This window comes from Cupressus sempervirens, chromosome 4 (genome assembly GCF_028749045.1).
Source record: "Cupressus sempervirens isolate cs-2001-9-10 chromosome 4, ASM2874904v1, whole genome shotgun sequence".
NCBI classification, from domain to species: Eukaryota; Viridiplantae; Streptophyta; class Pinopsida; order Cupressales; family Cupressaceae; genus Cupressus; species Cupressus sempervirens.
This window is the reverse complement of record NC_143121.1, coordinates 336,176,619-336,196,409: the sequence shown is the minus strand read 5'-3', so window position 1 is coordinate 336,196,409 and position 19,791 is coordinate 336,176,619. Positions and strand designations below refer to the sequence as shown.

The 19,791-nt window shown below is 36.1% G+C and overlaps 1 protein-coding gene across 1 annotated transcript in view; it reads left to right on the top strand.

Annotated features, from left to right (window-relative positions):
- Positions 1-19,791, top strand: part of LOC149561393 (RNA polymerase II C-terminal domain phosphatase-like 1) — a 73,137-nt gene that overhangs the window by 35,186 nt on the left and 18,160 nt on the right. The window lies entirely within an intron of this gene.

The following is a 19,791-nucleotide window of genomic DNA, read 5'->3' as shown; positions in this document are numbered from 1 at the left end:
CGCAGGGCCTGGTATGAAAGAGTTGTAAGTATCTCACCAGCTTAAGATTCTCCAAGAATGAAGCTGATCCAAATTTATATTATAAAAGAGATAAAGATGATATTGTAATTTTGATACTGTATGTTGATGATCTACTAATTACAGGTGATGATCATCTCATAGATTAGTGCAAGAAAGATCTAACTAGAGAATTTGAGATGAAAGACTTGGGACTCTTTCATTACTTCCTAGGACTAGAAGTACAACAGGATTCTGACAGTATCATATTAAATCAAGGGAAGTAAACATCGGATATTTTAAAGAGATTTGGAATGTGGAATTGCAAACCTATGTCTTCTCCTATGGAGACTAATCTACATAAGCTTAAGGAAGCAGCTACAGAATCACCATTCATAGATTCTACTTTCTATAGACAGATGATTGGGTCTCTTATGTACTTAGTAAATACAAGACCAGATATTTGCTATGCAGTTAATGCCTTAAGTCAGTTTATGTGTGAATCGAAGAAGATTCACCTAGTCCCAGTTAAACACATTATGAGATACTTACAAGGCACTCTTAATTATGGACTCAAGTATGAGAAAGTTGCTTTAGACTTGCATGAATTCACTGACTCAGATTGGGGTGGAAGTGTTAAAGACAGGAAAAGCACATTAGGGTGCTGTTTCAGTTTAGGATCAGCCATGATATCTTGGATATGCAGAAAGCAGTCTACAGTAGCTTAGAGCTCCATAGAAGCCGAATACATTGTAGCAGCGATGGCCTCTCGTGAAGCAGTTTGGCTAAGGAAGTTACTTGTAGGATTATTTGGGCAAGCCATTGATGCTACAATTATTCATTGTGATAATCAGAGTTCCATCAAGCTCTTAGTGAATCCAGTTTTCCATGACAGGTCCAAGCATATTGAAATTCCTTACCATTATGTAAGAGATATGGTAGACAGGAATTCCGTAAAATTGGAATACATTTGCACTGCAGATCAGACAACAGACATACTCACCAAACCTCTATCTAGAGTGAAGATAGAACACTTTAGGAGAAGACTTGGTATGGTTGAGTTGTAATCCATTTGTACTCTCTTGATTATAAATAAAATAATTTTATTTATTTTTGTCAGGCTATTGACTGTTATAGGCTCCACCATTTGTATTAATTTGTATTCATTATTTTAACAGGTGACGATCTCTGAAAAATGATGAATACTCGTATGAAACATTATGAGAGGTGATGATCTCTTAGATAATGTGCTAAATAGTAGAGTTCTACTATAAGATCTAGATGAGTTCAAGATCATATTGTGATGTTGACATTGCTATGCTCATGGGTCACAAATTGGATAAAGGAAGAATTTTAGTATTCTCCGGGTTTATCTTGTATTTTGGTAGATCTTAAACTCAGGATCTTGTTGTGATATAGAAATACTAGTTTCTATGAGTCACAACTTGGATAAATGAAGAAAGAAAAATTACTTTTTAGATTTATCCTATAATTTATCACTAGTAACAGTGATTTGTCATATCACAGATTGAGTAATATGACATTGTGTTATGTGTTCTATGATATCACATACTAAGAAGATTCAGAGAGATATAGCGTATTAAATCTTGCTTATTCATCAGTATTGATGTTGCTAGATATAGTATCTCTCTGTGTGATTATCAAATTAAGGGGGAGTGTTAATTTTATAACCTGATAATCACCAGGTCTGATAGTGCAAATTGCACTATCTCTAAAACTATCTACGAATGGCTTGGTATTTATATTCTCCTCTAGGCGGTGACTTTTAGATTTGTTAATATTACAAAGAAACTAACACATTTTGTTAGTTATTATTTAATATTAATTCATCTAGCAAATTGCTGGTTTAATGAGGAGATACAAAGCCGACCAAGTGAAGGGATATGCCCTTTATAGGGTGACGTCCTTATGTCTGATATTTAGAGGATTGTGATGCAGTTTGAGGGACACACAAAAATTATTAAGTCTGCTCCTTCAAGCATTTACATTCAGCAAATTATAAAGGAGAGATATTCTTATTCATTCAAGATCGAATATAGAGGATTGGACCTGCATTGAAGATAAGTGATAACTTCCTCAAACAATCTGAATATTCATATTATTTAGAAGACCATTCTCAGCCATTCAGAACTGAACTAAAAGTCTGATTCAAAGAACAAAGAATTAGCAGAACTTTACACGCTTGGATCGTATTCCTAAATAAACATAAATATAAATGATTATACCTGTACTTCTAAGTTGGATCTTCTATTTGAACTTTATAATCTTAAAATTTGATTTGCATTATTCCTTAAGGCTGTGCTGTACAAATTCTATCTCAATTGATATGAGTATTAGAGACTTCCCTGCTGATTATGGTGTGTTCCTGTCTGCAGACCTGATACACCGATACTCATGTATGGTCTTGCCGATTATATTTGTCCTTTCTGACTGTATAAATATTTATGCTTGATTGGTTGTTTGCATTTGATGATGCTTGGTCCAGTGATCTCCTTATGTTCTTACAGGGCTGCTGTCTACATTATGAGTGGATATGATTTTCTGATTAGGATTATAGGTGCTGCCTATAAGATATTGATCCTCGACTGGTTGTTAAAGAAAACCGTTGATTCTATAGTAGATGCTCGCTGTGTAAGAATTCTATGTAGACACCTTTACCCGATAAAATAGAGAGTTTCTATCAAGAACAAAAACTATTGAATAATCATAATAGAACACTTGATCATGAGAATGTAATGTCCCCTTTTTCTAGGACATTATAATTCTATGCGCTGACTCGTTTCGCCTAGGTTTTAGGGGTAGAAAGGTTCTTTGCAGGGTTCAGTTCGAGGTTTGGCTTGGGCATTTCCAGTTTTAGACCCATCGGAGCAGTTTGGTAGGTTGTCTGGATACTTACTATTTTTAGTAAGTATACAGAGCACAGTATTTTTCGGTACCTCAGTGTTGGTTTAGAAGCGTCTCGCTGAGAGCTTTCCAACGAGTTATTGCATGTGATTATTTGAGTTCATTTGGTCAGTCATTTTAATGCCTGATGATTATGTGGTTTCTTGACTAAGTGATTATTAAAGTCATTTAACTTGTCACTTTATTTTAAAAAGTTACTATGTTCACTTAAGTGACTAAAGGACGAAAAAGGTGCTTTATCCCACATTGCTTAAAAGAGTGTGCATCACTTTGGGAAAAGTTATAAAGGGACAACAAGCTCCACACGTGAGGATAGGAAGATTATAATATTGAAGACAAATATTAATCTAGGAGCTGGAAACAGTTGCTGGTTATTTCTTCTAGGATGCAAACCCTTGAAGAAACTTTTGGAGATTGGACAAAAACCTAGCCTTCTTACAGGTTTTATCTATATTGCCAATCTGATTGTTATTTCTGTTTGTAAGATTGGATATTCTGAATTGTTGCATGTTATTGTATTGTTGATGTATAATACAGTAATGTTATTTGGCAACTACTTGTGTTAATTGCTGGTTTAAATGTGTACTTTTGAACATTGGAGGAAATAAACATATTTTCTGGGTTTTCTCGTATGTATATCTGTTGGTTATAAATTGGTTAAAGTTCTGAAATTTGTATCAAATACTGGTTTACTGTTCGGATTTTAAATTGTAAGTTTATATCACGGGTTTTAGAAAAATTATCCGAAAAGGGATATTACAGAGAAATGCCAATGCTTGATTAAGCACTCATTGAACATAATCTTTCGAATGCCAAAGAAGAAAGAGGTAAGGTTGCTTGAACATTTGCCATAATGAATGCATGGATGTTACATTGACGGTGAGAAAGCTTAATGATTATAACTAAGGCCTTTTGAATGCCACTGACTATCCACATGTGATGACAAATATGAGAGCAGTCAAAGAATGAATGAGTTCTAATCAAACATGATGATGTGGAGAAGAAGGTAATAAATACTGCTAAGAGTTGACTACTTCATCCGAGCAAAACACACAAAAATTTCTGAAGCTAATTGATTGGAAAACTAATAAGGACATGCAACAGGTACAATCAGAGAGATCTTTCTCGAAGCAACCCAAAATTTTCAACAATGAAGTGGTTTAACCTTCATGTGCTTCCAAATATCGTTTTTCTGCGAGTCTTTGGATAAAAGACCAGGATCCCATATGCAAAAGTATTCTTGAGCTTGAAAGAAAAGGTCTACATGCCCTTTGCTATAGGTTGTATCCGTTATTCTATCACCACTTTTAACATGCTTTCTATGAAGACAATAATTTTGTAGTGACAAGAAGGAAAGAAATCTGAAATATCTTCATACAGTGGGCTGCAAATAAAGTTCTCATTCTCATTCTCCAAAAGAGAGCTGATTGACATATCCTCAACAACTCCATTTTTGTGTCTCAAAAGAGAGCTAACCAAATTCTCAAATGCATAACGATCTGTCAAGCTACTTTGTAAATCATAGATTAATTCACAATTTGTAAGTTTGGAGGGTAGTGTATGTATTTGTGCATCTTCCTTTCACTCATACTCTTTATTATGAACAAGTGAACCCCTTCCATCTTCTTGCATGAAGCATCTATTCCATTCTTGCAAAATGGAATCCTTCTTTTCACTACTTACAATATTAATGAGTGTTCCTTTGACTTCCAGCTTTGATTCTTCATATTTATGTGGAGATATTTCATTTACTTGATGAGCTAGGATATACTTATTACGTTAATAGATAGTTTCTATTATCTTTGTTTAGTATCTAATGGTTAGCTATTGTAATCTTTTGTAAATACTAGAATGTTTCTAATATTTAGTTTTATGTTTCTAGAATAGAATGTTTCTATTTTTTATGATTGTTTCCTACGAAAGCATCGTTTAATCTCTTGAATAAATTAACCTCTTTGTCTCTGTTAATAATAACCAAGTATTTTACCAATTACTTCGTAATATGGTATTAGAGCCAATACTCTAAATTTTTTTGCAAATAACTATAATTTCTTGGTTGAAATTATTTGCCTTTTATTTTTGAAATTATTTACTTACATATTTGTTTCCAACTCTCTCTATAATCCAACTAAGAGTTTCCGTTTTGAGAGATCTGATTGATAAAAATCATGAGCAGGGTTTTAGGGCAATTTTTTTCTGTGCATTCGCGTCTCTCCAAGACATGATTTTTTGCCCTATTCTTAGGGGTTTGTTCCGTCTACAAATCGCACTTTTTTCAAGCTCGAATTTGCAAAAATGCGACTTCAGCTTGCTCGCGTGTGTTATTATTTGCATCCCTTCAGCGACCTCTAATATTTCGTGCGTCTGTTATTGCTTGCATCGTTTTCCTCTGGCTCATTTTGGCTGGAAAATCACAAGCCATTTTTTGCAATCATTTTTCCCTGTATCTGCAACAAAAAAATGCATGCAACACCATTTTTTGGTGTTGAAATCCTCATTTCTAGTGCCCTCTTAGTTTGTCAGTCCCTATTCTGTGAAAAATCAAATGATTTTTTCCAGAAAATCACCATTTTTTTTGCAAATCCAACCTTCAGGGGCTATTGGGTAGGGTTTTGCTCGAAACCCTAGTTTTTGACCTTGATTTTTTTTTGATTCCAGATTCTTGGTGGGTTTTTCGAGAGCTCAACTAGGTTGTTCGGATTATTTGGGTGCCTTGATTTTTGAGCCAACGGATCCAAAAATGAACATCATGCTTTTTTTGGGTTTTTTGAGCTCTCTTTTGGGTCATCCTTCAAATTTTACGGGTCTTGCATTTTTTGCCTTGAAGTACGTGCCTTCATAAACACTTACACTTTTTCATTGGAAACGTGCAATGGCATCTTTGACAAATATTCTGCTCGAAAGCAACTCAAAATTTAACAATTGAAATTATGGCACTTGGAAGCAGCAGATCATAGCAATTTTTTGAATATTGGAATACCGATCAAATTGTTTTGGGTGTTATAAGTGTCCGAATGCCCTTGGCACTGATCAAGATACATGGGATCTGAATAATTGAGAGGCGATGATGCTTCTCAAATTATCCGTGGATGATGATCAACTCTCTCAGATTCCATTAGGCAAGACAACTACCGAGATATGGGCACATCTCAAAGGTCTTCATGAGACTTTTGACAAAAGCAGAGCCTTCTTGAAGAACACTTCGTTTTCTATTATCATGGATGAGCGAACCTCGCTCCAGGTTCATCTGAATAGGATTTAAGAAATCCATGATTAGTTACTTGCCACTAGTCGCAAGATGGAGGAAGAGGACATTGTGGTTATCACTCTCTGGAGTTTACCAAAGTCCTACGAGCATTTTATCGAGACTCTCAACATCACATCTTTTGGTGTTGATCTAAAGTTCATTGATCTTTGCACACTTTTGCTTCAGCAAGCTCAGTGGAAACAGCAGTTCTGTAATGACCCTGCTCAAATCTGATCCCAAAATGCTGATAAAGGTTCAAGAAAACACTTTGCATACAAGGGTCATACGACTGATATAAAATTTCAGTTTGTTTTTATGACTCTTTCCTTCACTTAGCATCAATAAGAATGTTTGCAAGCAGACTTTGAATTGACTAAACAATGACCTAACATGAATGTGCAACTAATCTTGACAATATACAATGCATATATATGATTTAAACATGAGAAATGAACACCTACAGCCAACTGACATTTTTACAAACAGTTGGTATGCAAACTAACTAGCTGATAAATAATGATATTGAATTGCTCAAATGACACCGGCAACTATTATCTCTTTAATTGCAATGAAATTTCTAATACAATGCTCATGAAATATGGCCAAGACTTTTGGCATTTACATGGATTACAAAAATGATAATGTTGGTATAATGCATACCTACAGCTAAACTTATAACACTTAAAATGCAATGCTAACAAAGGAACCTAGTTGTAGATGGCTGTAATAATTTTCTCCAATGCTGCCTTTCTGCTTTGCTTTTTCTGATCTGCTTTTTCACTTGCTTTTTTCGGATCTGCTTTTTCGCTTTGCTTTTTCGAACTGCTTTTTCGAACTGCTTTTTCGGACTTGCTTTTTCAGACTATTTTTAAAAACTCAAACCCTCAGGTGGTCTGAGTATTTAAATTAAGCTCAACTTGAAATGGCTGAATACCACTTCCAAAGTGCAACCCTTCAGAAGGTCTTTCACTTCCTCAGTTATGCAATCTCTTGAGAGGTATCATTCTCAAGCATTATGCTGAATATTTGCAGACCTAGATGGTGCCACAAATGCTCAAAGAGAATGGTAGTAGAATCATCAATTCCCGTCCCTCCAAATGGGAGCCCAAACGCTCTATTTATCTACTTTCCTAAGAAGTTACTAAGAACTTCTAGAAACATCCTTTTCTAAGAAGTTACTAAGAACTTCTAGAAACATCCATTATAAAATCCCATTATAATGCACTTTTATAATAAATAACTTTATAAAATAAAAAGTGCAATCTCAACTTAAAATTATGACATGTAGGCCGTCTATAAAAAGTAATGATAAAATAATATCTCCAAGAGCATAATAAGCCATCCAATCCTCAAATAAACGCCAGAAAGACTCTCTCATCACAACCACCAATCTACGAGAGTCTATGATAGACTGATTCGGCACACAAAACGATGTCAACCAAAACGGGGACATTACAAGTTCGGTAGCAATTCCAACTCCACCTCCATAGAGAAAGCCTTTGTTGCCAAATCCTTTTAGAAGGATAAAAACCAATTTCAACAGTTTTCTCAGCAAACATCCTCTGCTCGAGATTCAAAAGGCTCTCGAAAGAAAAACATTCAATGCAACTATTGCCACAAGTTTGGGCACATGAAGGTTGAATGTTAGAAGGGCTTAGCTGCCCTATCTAAGCAATCTGGTTCGCAGCCCACAACGAACAGTGCAAAGCACCTTGAGTAGACAGAATTTGCCTTTTACGCTTTTTGATAGCTTCGTGCTTTGGATAGATTAACCATTAAGGGAGGGTATTACGATAATAGATAGTTTCTACTATCTCTTTTTAGTATCTAATGGTTATCTGTTGTAATCTCGTGTAAATATTAGAATGTTTCTAATATTTAGTTTTATGTTTCTAGAATAGAATGTTTCTATTCTTTACGATTGTTTCGTACGGAAACATCGTTTAGTATCTTGTATAAATTGACCTGTCGGTCTCTGTTAATAATAAACAAGTATTTTACCAATTACTTCGTAATAATCCTCCTCTTGACTTTTTTCATGTATTTCTTTATCCTTTCTCGATTGCTCTTCTTCCTTTCTTGCCTTCAAAAAGTAGATGTCAAAAGATATTACCCCTTTGAAAGCTTCGGGCTTAAATTCATACTCTTTAAAGATTTTGATATTCTCTTCATCTTGAGGCATGGCCATTCCTATCCATTATAAAATATTCTTGAAAATGTTGAAATTCTTTAATAACCAGGTATTGCACATACCAATAACAAATTTTTCCTGCACTGTCAATATGACTCATTCTCTTGAACATTGAGTTGACAAAATTGATGACTCATATCAATCATCTGATATCCAACAGGCTCACAAGATTATGCTATGATACAAATTTAATGTGCACAACCCAAAATGTAATAGTACTTTCATATTTGGAAAATAGATTCACAAATATTACACAAAACTTCACTAGAAACACCCAAAGTAGTTAGCTACTCTTGCACAGAAAGGGCCACATTGGTGTAGGAGCACCTAGGTTTAGGCTGGTAAACCCTAAGTCTCCTAAGTCTTTTTGGCTTGTAAGTGACTATAGCCAAGTCACTAGTGAATAAGGGTCTATTTGGAGTCCTATAGGTGTTTTTATGTGTTTAGAGTGTCAATTAGGAGGTGTGGGCACAAGTTGCCGAGTGTTGACACAAAATTGTCAAGTTTGTCGAAAGTTGCTAAGTTGAAAAACATGGGCAAATCGGTCTTAGGACGCCAAATTAATGAGAAGAGATGGAAAACACATTGGGAAGAGGTAGTTGGACTAATTTATCTAAGATGCAACGATTTGTAGTTGATTCGGAGGGTCCAAGTCAAGGAAATAGGCAAAAATGCACTCCAAAGTTGTCATTGACAAGAAGTTGCAAATCGCCCACAAGTAGTTATGGATCAGTTCTAGTGGCTGGAACTCGACATGTTGGAGTATATAAGGTCATCCAAATCCTGATCAAAGGGTTGGGTGATCATTTTGATGACTTTGAATAATAGACTAAACAATTCCTGTTACAATTTGTCAAAGTTCTGATTACAATCTGTACAATTCATCTTAAATGTATTGAACTGCATCTCTGTTGTGGATTGATAGTTTAGTTCATTTCCTTGCTCTGTGTGCTTAGCTAGATTCATTGGATTTAATTTGCATAGGTTTGTAAAATCTTTCCTTTGTGACTAGTTCACTGGACTGTTCAGGGCGGGGAGCAAAAATGCCTCTTCCATAAAATCCCACCACGGGACTATCACGGCCTGTTGGGACATGGAAGGGTACTCAATATACAATGCATATAACAATTTTGGAGGCTTGAGAATGGGGTTTTTCTATTTTTAGCATCTTGCCCTAGGCGAGTCAACAAGCATCCAACTAGGAGCAAGAAGCATAACAGTTGAATGAAACATGGGTGGATGGATTGGTAGAAGTGTGGAAGTGAAGAGGAAATGTTGGACGAACATGTGAGACACTGTGGAAGAGGAAACTAGTGTTGAAGAACCCATCTTAGTCAACAACAAGCTTGGGAATTTGAAATTATTTAAACCCTTAAGAATTTAGGGTCATTTGGCCATGGTGCTGTACGAACACTTACGGCAGTTGAAACCAGAAAAATCTTGAAGTTTTCCCAAAGGGTACCGACATCAAGAGTTAGTTTCTTGGGTCATTAAGGGAGTTTCCAAGTTATTAGCCAAAAATTATGGCCTGATTGGGCTACCAGCCTACTAGCCCTATTTTCTAGGGATAGAAGAGATCGAGTAGAAACAAAGGGTTAAGTGCAAGATGAAGTCTAGAATAGGGGAAATGATGTGTATTAAAGCCCATCCATCCATGGTAATGTTGGTCATAGTGTTCAAGTCTTGGAGTGGCATTGTGTGTATAAAACCAACAAGACTCGTCAAGTATAAATTTGGTGGTGAGATTCTTGGGAATAGGAGAATAAAGTGAATTCTCCTAAAATAGAAGGGGTCTAAAGTGAACCCTAGAGGGCCTAGAGGGTGATCCTAGGAAAGACCTAAACAAGGTCTAAGTAAGAAGACTAGAAGTGGCTTTACTTGGAATCTCCCCATCACACATTAAAATAGAACTTTCTAAAAAATCAGTGAAAATGATTTTAATCATGGTTGAAACTGATCTATTACAACAACCGTATTAATATATTCAAACTTCAGTTCATAAGAATGACCCACAAAAACTTTTAAAACGAAATACCACCAATGTTGTAACAACACAAACTAATATTGTGTGATTTCAAATGGAAAATACATAGACTATGATCTGATACAAGATTAATAACAACAAACCCCTCAGAACACATATAGAATTACTGCAACAACATTAATGAAGCCCTGGACACAATAGAAAATTGCTGAAATTGCTAAAATCTTGATGCTTGAATGTAACCTCTAGATGAAATTGCTCTATTTGAACAATGGGTTTTGTCCACTATCCATCTAAAACTCATGGGTTTCCGTCCTCAAGCTTCCAATCTCCAATGGGTTTTTGTCCACTGAAGAATTTTGCAGAACCTGAAGTTCATACAATGAGAAATTGAAAAGTAGAAATAACATGAAAATCCCATTTTCCCAAACTTTCTTTGCATTTATCTTGTTTTGGGCAAATTTGGTGGGAAAATCATTTATTATAGAAATCTTACAAGTTTCCACTCCATTCTTACTTTTCAAATCTGCTCTTAGTTAGCAAATCATTATTAGATGTATTTTAATTTCCCACTCCACACTTTCTTTCCAATTTTGTGCTTGGTAGGAAAATCATAAATTAGAAATATTTCAATTTCCCACTCGACTCTTGGTGGGAAAGTAATAATTAGAAATATTTTAGACTTTGCATTATAGCACATAGTCCAACTCCCCACTTGAGCATTTCCAAATATTTAATTTAATATTTGAATGTCCTTTTGACCTGACAATATCTAGATATTCATAAATATTAAATAAATTATTCCCCTTAATCTTTTCTGATTAGCCTATAGAAGATTAAAATGGATTGCTATATAGTATACACTAAAAACCAATTTTTAACAAAAAGGGACATTGTGATATTGCTATCAAGATTTAACTGCTTACTTTTTGAGTCAAACTCATTGACCCATGTTTCATGAGTAGTGATTCACATGAATCCATCTCTTATGAAAATAAATGGAACACTTACCACTCATTAGTTCTAGGCGATGCTCATTGAGGTGAAGCACCGATACTTCCCCAGAGGGCACCCATCCTAGTATTACTTTAGCTTGAGCATGCTTAACTATGGAGTTTCCTCCATGGTTAAACCCACTTTTCTTGCAACCCCATTTGCAAAACCTTCACCAAGTGTTGTGCCTTATGAACCATTCATTAGAAAGCTCCTTAAGCTCATCAAGTGATAAGTAGGAGATATTTTTCACAACAAATCAAATTGTGATATTGCCATCAGGATTTCATTGTGTAGTTTTTGAGCCAAACTCATTGAGTCATGTTTCATAAGCAGTGATTCACACGAATCCATCTCTCATGAGAACAAATAGAACACTTAGCACTCATTGTATCTATGTGATGCTCACAGAGGTGAAGCAACGAGACTTACCGGGAGGTCTCCCATCCAATACTACTCTAGCGCGCTTAGCTACGGAGTTTCCTCCATGGTTAAACCCATTCTGCTTGCAACCCCATATGCAAAACCTTCACCAAGTGTTGTGCCTTATGAACCATTCATTAGAAAGCCCCTTAAGCTCATCAATTGATAAGTAGGAGACATTTTCCACAACAAGTCAAATTGTGATATTGCTATGAGGATGTAACCGTGTAGTTTTTGAGTCTCAAACTCATTGACCCATGTTTCATGAGTAGCGATTCACAAGAATCCATCTTGCATGATAATAAATGGAACACTTAGCACTCATTGGATTTAGGTGATGCTCACAGAGGTGAAGCACCGAGACTTCCTGGGAGGTCACCCATCCTAGTACTACAACTTGAGTGCACTTAACTATGGAGTTCCCTCAATGGTTAAACCCACCCTACTTGCGACCCTATTTGCAAAACCTTCACCAAGTGTTGTGCCTTATGAACCATTCATTATAAAGCCCCTTAAGCTCATCAATTGATAAGTAGGAGATTTTTTCCACAACGAGTCAAATTGTGATATTGCTATTAAGATTTAACTGTGTAGGTGTTTGTAATGTCCCTGGATTGCTACCTCAAAAGAATGGGAACAATTATCATAAATGCTTTCTCTTTACAATATTATATCCCTTACTTTCTAGATCTATGTTATCAATGACTTTTGTAGATCTCAATTGTACGAGCTTAGGGCTCTTCTCATCGAACGCTACTTGTACTTTCATACTTCAGAATTATCATATTTGTTTTCTCTTTGTGGGCTCCCATGTAATCTGCAATATGTTAAATGTCTAATGTTTTGTTCATGTCACAAGTTCTTATCTCTGTCTATAGGAATCAGAATTCCAGTTCCAATTTAGGAGTTTGTACGGTTCTCCTTTTTAACCGAATGCTTCCTTTGTATTGATATATATATGCTTCAAAGACTTCCATAGCCTATGCTGACAATAGAATTGAGTTACAAGCAAACTAGATGTTAAAAAATTTATTCCCTCCAATGCTAGATGCCCTCATAAGCTGCTACGTGAATGACCTTTATTCTTCTCCATTGCTGGTCACATACTTATTTCTACATTTGTGTCTTCCGCAAATTAATAGTCTTTGTATCTGTATTAATCGTCCCTCCTATTCTAATTACCACAACTTTGATGTTTATGACGGACTGAGATTGGCTTTCGCTATGTTGATTGAGTGCTAGCGTGCTGAGATAAGCCCTATGAAATAATTCCTGGTATCTATGCAATGGACTGGCTTGGTATATTGAATTCTTATCTCCCCGATGCTTCATATTCTTCCATATCTCAAGTGATATTAGAACTGGTCCCTCCCAGTCTCAATTGGGAATGATATCGACTATATTAATTTATTCCCTTTCATTGACATCTGCTGATTATTCTTTCTCATGTATATACACTGAATTCTCCGTGTTGATTGGCCCCTCACATGTGCTGCTGGCTGTGATTAGTTCCTGATTATTTGCAGTTCCTGATGGTATCTTCCCTAATTGCTGGGCTCGCTCCCTCAGAACCTACTTATAATCAATTATGAACAATCCTCCAGTTACTATATTGGTTGACATCCCTGTAATAGCTCAGATAAATCTACAGATTTATTTTGGTGGATTCATAATATGGATCGTATTAGATCTCAATGACTAGACGCTGCTACCTTCCACCATTGTTTGGATTATTTTCAGAATGATGTCCTCCATGCCTATGCCTTCTACGCAGATGCCTTTCTTGGAGATGCTAGTTATCAAGTTTTACGTGACTATTCAAGTTATAATATTCAGATAAATGAGTGCTGAGTGATGAAAAAGGTGGGACAGCCACCTTTGGTCAATGATACCACAAATATTTTTACTATGCAAGAGATAGAGACAGGGATTAAGAAGTTGGGTGGAGGCAAAGCAAAAGACCTTGTTGCGCTTCAAGCGGAATATTTGAAGTGGGGTATGAAAACTCTTGCACCGCACATCACTGAAATCTTCAACAAAATCTGCCAGGAAGGGTTTCCGAAAGATTGGACAATCAGCCTTGCAATACCACTTTTTAAGAGTGGTGATGTTAACAATCCCTCCAACTACAGGACTATAATGATCAATCCCCTCTTTGCTAAACTTTTTGGCAGTATGATAGAAACTAGGATCAGCAAATGGGCAGAAGAAAATCATAAACGTGCTAAAGGGCAAGCTGGTTTTAGGCCAAAGCACTCGACAGTGGATCACTGTGTCACTCTGAGACACATTATTGAAAAAGAGTGGGAGAAAAAAGAAGAGGTTTTTTGTTGCTTTGTTGACTTCAAAAAGGCTTTTGATACCGTTCCGAGAGACAAGCTTTGGTTGAGGATGGAAGAATTGGGGATTCCTAGGCATCTCAGAGCTGCTGCTCATAGAATGTACGAAGAGGTGAAAGTCAAAATCAGAACTTCAGATGGCATTTCAGAATGTTTTAGGAGCGATATCGGGGTCAAACAGGGCTGCCCTTTATCCCCTACTTTATTTGGTTTATATATTGACAAACTGGAAGAGTGGTTAAACACGCAAGAGCGTGAAGGCATTCAGCTAGGGGAATTTGTTATAAAGCTACTCCTATATGCGGACGACCTCATTTTAATTGCCAAATCTGCTTGTGGTTTGCAAGACCATCTATCTTCTCTTGAGCGCTTTTGTAGAATGGTGGGGATGCAAGTCAATATCAGCAAAACCAAGGTTATGATTTTCTCTAATAATAAAAAACAGCATCAACATGAATTTTATTACAATGGAAGTGTTCTCGAAGAAGTTGCGGAATATAAATACCTTGGCATCGATTTCAACAAAAAACTAAGCTGGTCTAGCTGCAGGTATAAAAGGACATTAGGTGGATGGAAGGCTTTCTACGCTCTTCAGAATAGGTGCCGTGAAGCGGAGTTGTGGGATTGGAAAACTATTCAAACCTTGTTTGGTCTTCTTGTGCTGCCAGTTGTTCTTTATGGGTGTGAATTATGGGCCAGCAGCACTACTATAGCACAATGGAAACAAATCGAAGGAATCCAAAAGCGCTTGATTACAAGCAAGTTTAAAATTAAAAGCACTGTTCCATATGACATCATGCTAAGTGAAATGGGGGCTGCGCCTATTGAGGCACTTGCTATGGTTCGCCTTTTAAGCTATCTAAAAAGAATCGAAAAAATGGAAGAGGATAGATGGCCGAAAGTTGTCTTTAGTGACACACTATGTAAGCGAAAAAGGACATGGATGCAACAAAACATCAAGTGGATGAGTAAATGGAATATTCATTTCAATATGTGCCCCACAAGTAATAAAGAAATAAAGGTCTTTGTTATGGAGAAATTCTACAAGAGAAATTGGGGAAGCGAGATTGGGAGGAAGAAACTATATTATATAAATGAGTTCAACCCCACTTGTGATCAACTCGAAAAAGTGTACATAGGAGCCAACATTTCTTGGAGAGCTAAAATTCTTATTGCTCAGCTGAGAACCAACTCTCACCAACTTCGTTGTGAGACCGGGCGTTGGAAGAGGCCAAAGGAGGCTTGGGAAGAGAGAATTTGCAGATTTTGCAATTCTGGGAAAGTGGAAACTGAACAGCACTTTATTCTAGAATGTGAGGCCTACAAGGATAGCAGGGATAAGTTTGCGGATACTATATGTGACAGTTCTTGGCATAACCTGTTCAACGAAGAGTACATTGAGCAATTGGGGGGGCTCATCATTAGTCTACACAAGAGGCGAACAGCGCTACTTAAGTCTGCTTGAGTTGTCTTGCTGTCCCATAGGCTATTTTTGGCCTCGTGGACGTTAAAATTTTATCTATCTATCTATCTAGGTATCGGTGGGTTCCCTTATATACTTGTTCGCTATTAATTATATGCACTGCCAGATGTCTCTTCAAGACACTACTCCAAATGTCTCCGTCGGTTCCTTCTAGTATCTAATTGTTGATTGTTAGACCATTCCGTGTCCTCAGGTGGGATTGTACGCTATCAATCTGTCTGTGTTCCGTACTTGTCTGCTTGTGCACGTCACTAGAGTCTACCAACCGTTACCACTGTGATTCTCGACCTGTATCTTATTTTGTCTTCCATCCGTCCCTTTCTTATCTTCTACAATAGGCCTCTTCCTTCTAACCTTTCTCCTTATGTCTGGTGCATTGTTTGGAATTCACTCTAGAATGTCTGACGCATCCTTGTTATCCTTCTAAGTATGGTCGTGATAAGATTATGTCCTAGCTTAACTCCTTACTCGTTGTTGGGTAATATGTGTACTCGGTCTTTGTTTCTTCTTATTCATAATACCCTTTTCTTCCCTTGTTTCTACGAATTTAGTGAGCTTCATATATCTGCGTTGAACTGAGATTCTTTTCCACCGTAAGAAGTTGATAATTTCCATGATGTGACATTTTCCTTTTATATCCTTCTCTGTATTTTTCTTTTTTCTCCAAAGGTCACAACTATTACATTTAGTGATTATTTATTATGGTTATATCAATCTTAATGTTTGATATAATGTATAATTTGCATTATATAATATTTTAGTTTTATATTCATTATTTGCAAAATATTTAATATTTGATTTATATGAATTAGATAAAGCATCAAATAGAAAATATATTATATTCATTATATATTTTATTATCTATTTATTAAACATTTGTTCCATACATTATTACTATTATCATGAAAATATCATATTATGTCATTTATAATATTGTTCACTATATTATATTATATTAATTTGTATTTTAAATTGAATGATAAATTATATTATAATTTATTCATTCATTATTATTATTTTAATTTTATTATAATTTTATTATAGCTTATTATTAAATTCTATTAGAGGAAAATAGGGGACATGACAGTGTTGAGTCAAACTCATTGACCCATGTTTCATGAGTAGTGATTCACATGATTCCATCTCTCATGAGAATAAATGGAACACTTAGCACTCATTGGATCTAGATGATGCTCACAAAGGTGAAGCAACGAGACATCTTGGGAGGTTACCCATCCCACTACTACTCCATCTTAGAGCGTGCTTAACTACATAGTTTCTTCCATGGTTAAAACCACTTTTCTTGCAACCCCATTTGCAAAACCTTCACCAAGTGTTGTACCTTATGAACCATTTATTAGAAAGCACCTTAAGCTCATCAATTGATAAGCAGGAGATATTTTCCACATCAAGTCAAATTGTGATATTCCTATCAAGATTTAATGTGTAGTTTTTAAGTCGAACTTATTGACCCATGTTTCACGAGTAGTGATTCACACGAATCCATCTCTCATGAGAATAAATGGAACACTCAGCACTCATTGGATCTAAGTGATGCTTACAGAGGTGAAGCATCGGGACTTCCTGGGAGGTCACCCATCCCAGTACTACTCCAGCTTGAGTGCGGTTAACTACAGAGTTTCCTCCATGGTTATACACACTCTGCTTGCAACCCCATTTGCAAAACCTTCACCAAGTGTTGTGCCTTATGAATCATTCATTAGAAAGCCCTTGAAGCTCATCAATTGATGAGTAGGAGATATTTTCCACGACAAGTCAAATTGTGATATTCCTATCAGGATTTAACTGTACAATTTTTGAGTCGAACTCATTGACCCATGTTTCGTGATTAACAAGAATCTATCTCTCATGATAATAAATGGAACACTTAGCACTCATTGGATCTAGGTAATGCTCACAAAGGTGAAGCACCGGGACTTCCTGGGAGGTCACCCATCCCAGTACTACTCCAGCTTGACCTCGCTTAACTACGGAGTTTCCTCCATGGTTAAACTCATTCTGCTTGCAACCCCATTTGCAAAAACTTCACCAAGCATTGTGCCTTATAAACTAGAACAAGGGACATGGCAGATTTTGAGTGAGGTTAGAGATTTTTATTTTGCTTGTTAGTTTCTGAGCATTGAAAAAGCTTGGCAAGCAAGTCTTGGCACTGTGGAGTGAGTCCTTTGTATGGAAGAACTATTGTTTTCAGAATTTTTTTCTGTCCATTGGGGTGTTAGAGTTAAGCTAAGTTTGCCTTTATTTGATATATTTAATGCAAAATAGAATAGATGCTATTCTTGACTATGGCATTAAACCTGGAATTTATACCATTTAAATCAATTAGAATGTAAAAGATTGCTATTGCGTGGATTTGGGATGCCACAAGAAGGAACTTATATTGATTCAGTCAAGAACACTTTTCTGCTTGTCATTTGTGCATAGTTTCTTTATTTTAAAACCTTAACAGCTGTAGATGTGAACAACACTTACCCGTATCATGATGTTGAAAACTTATGCTGAAATTCTTATGTCATAAAGTTAGACCTGGGTCCATGCTTAATCTTTGTGAATGTTTGAATGCATATTGATAAACTAGAAAATATATTTAGAGTAATTGTCTTTTTGCAAACTATCGTGTGTATTAGAAATTGTCAGGTGAGCATACCCTTGTAGAGAGAACACAATTTTATTAGGATTTGATCAAGAGCAATGAGGGACAATAGATGCATTCTCTAACCATTGTGTACATGTATTTAACCATAAAAGATGACCCTTCTTAGAAAGTTAAAAATAATACTATGGGTAACCTCTACTGTTATTAGAAGTTCGAGGCATGTGATACAAAAGGGTGGAACAATCGCTGAGGTCGACAATTTGTTAAAATAATATTGCTTAAGGGGATACCTGACCTAGGATTGTGGATAAGAGTTGACAAGAATAACGAATGCGGAAACTGAAGTCATATGAAGTGATGGGTCCATCTAAGTTGGTCCTGATTCTTGTTTTCATGTTAGCTCAAGATTGTCTTATATGTCCACGTGTCTTAAATGCTAGCAAAATCAGGTTAACATTCTTACATTGTAGAGAAATTATGGAGGTGATGAGAAATCTCACTTAAGATACAGTAATTCTTTATTCTTGGAGTTTAAAGAGTCACTGATATTGTAATGTCCCCTCTTGTTTAGCATCTCAAATAAATAGTAATAATGCTAAGCCTTCATTTCATTAAGTCCCCAAGGGGTAAGGCATTGAAGGGGCCATTTTAAGTTATTCTATGTTTTTTTTCTAGTTGGGTCTGCATCACTCAAGTCCAATTTTTCAGTCATGGAAGGGGCCATTTTAAGTTATCTATACTTTTCTCTAGTTGGCAGATTCATACAAAGATTTATTATAGTTAACTATGTTTTTCTCTAGTTGGCAGATTCATGCAAATATTTATTATAATTAATGAAAATCTTCTTGCCTAATTTAAATTCTTGGAATCACGGCTTGCTTGAGGGGTTCACAGTTTTTTGAAAGAAGTGGAGTTAAAGTAATTCAAAGGGAAAGAAAAGGCATTCAATCTTTTCTGATTTTTCTTATTCTCCTTACAATTTCCATCTGGAGGAACCCTGAGATCTTCTGTACTGGACACAAACCTAGCACAGAACTACTTACTCAAAACTCATGTCTCTGCCTGTCATCTTCACAAGGAAGAAATGCCATTAGCAGTAAACAACAAAAGTCACGTTTGAGCCAAGGAAAGCACAATTACACGCTGCAATAGGAAAAGCAACCAGATCTGATGGTTACAACAATAATCTGCTGGGAATAACTGGTAATATGACAACCAAAGCTTGGAATTGATTCCAGGTACATTGCCGAATAAATTCTGAATATCTATCTTCTGGAAGTTCATATGTAATTGAGATGTGAGGTCTGTACAAATCTTTTTCTGAGACTAATGATTTACTTCCAGATCTTATTTTTATGTTTGTAACAATTTGGTGAAATCGATCAAGGAAAATTGTAAGTCAATACACTATTTAGAAGAAGTAATATATCAGTGGTATCAGAGCTACAAACCCTGCCAACCTGTAGGGTTTGATTTGCAAGTTTTCTTTTTGAGTGTATGATCCAAATTTCTTGTTGCATGTCAGAATTGAAGTTGCTTTTTGGTGCCTAATTGAGTGCATGCTGCCTTCAATTGTTTCTATGTATCCCAGA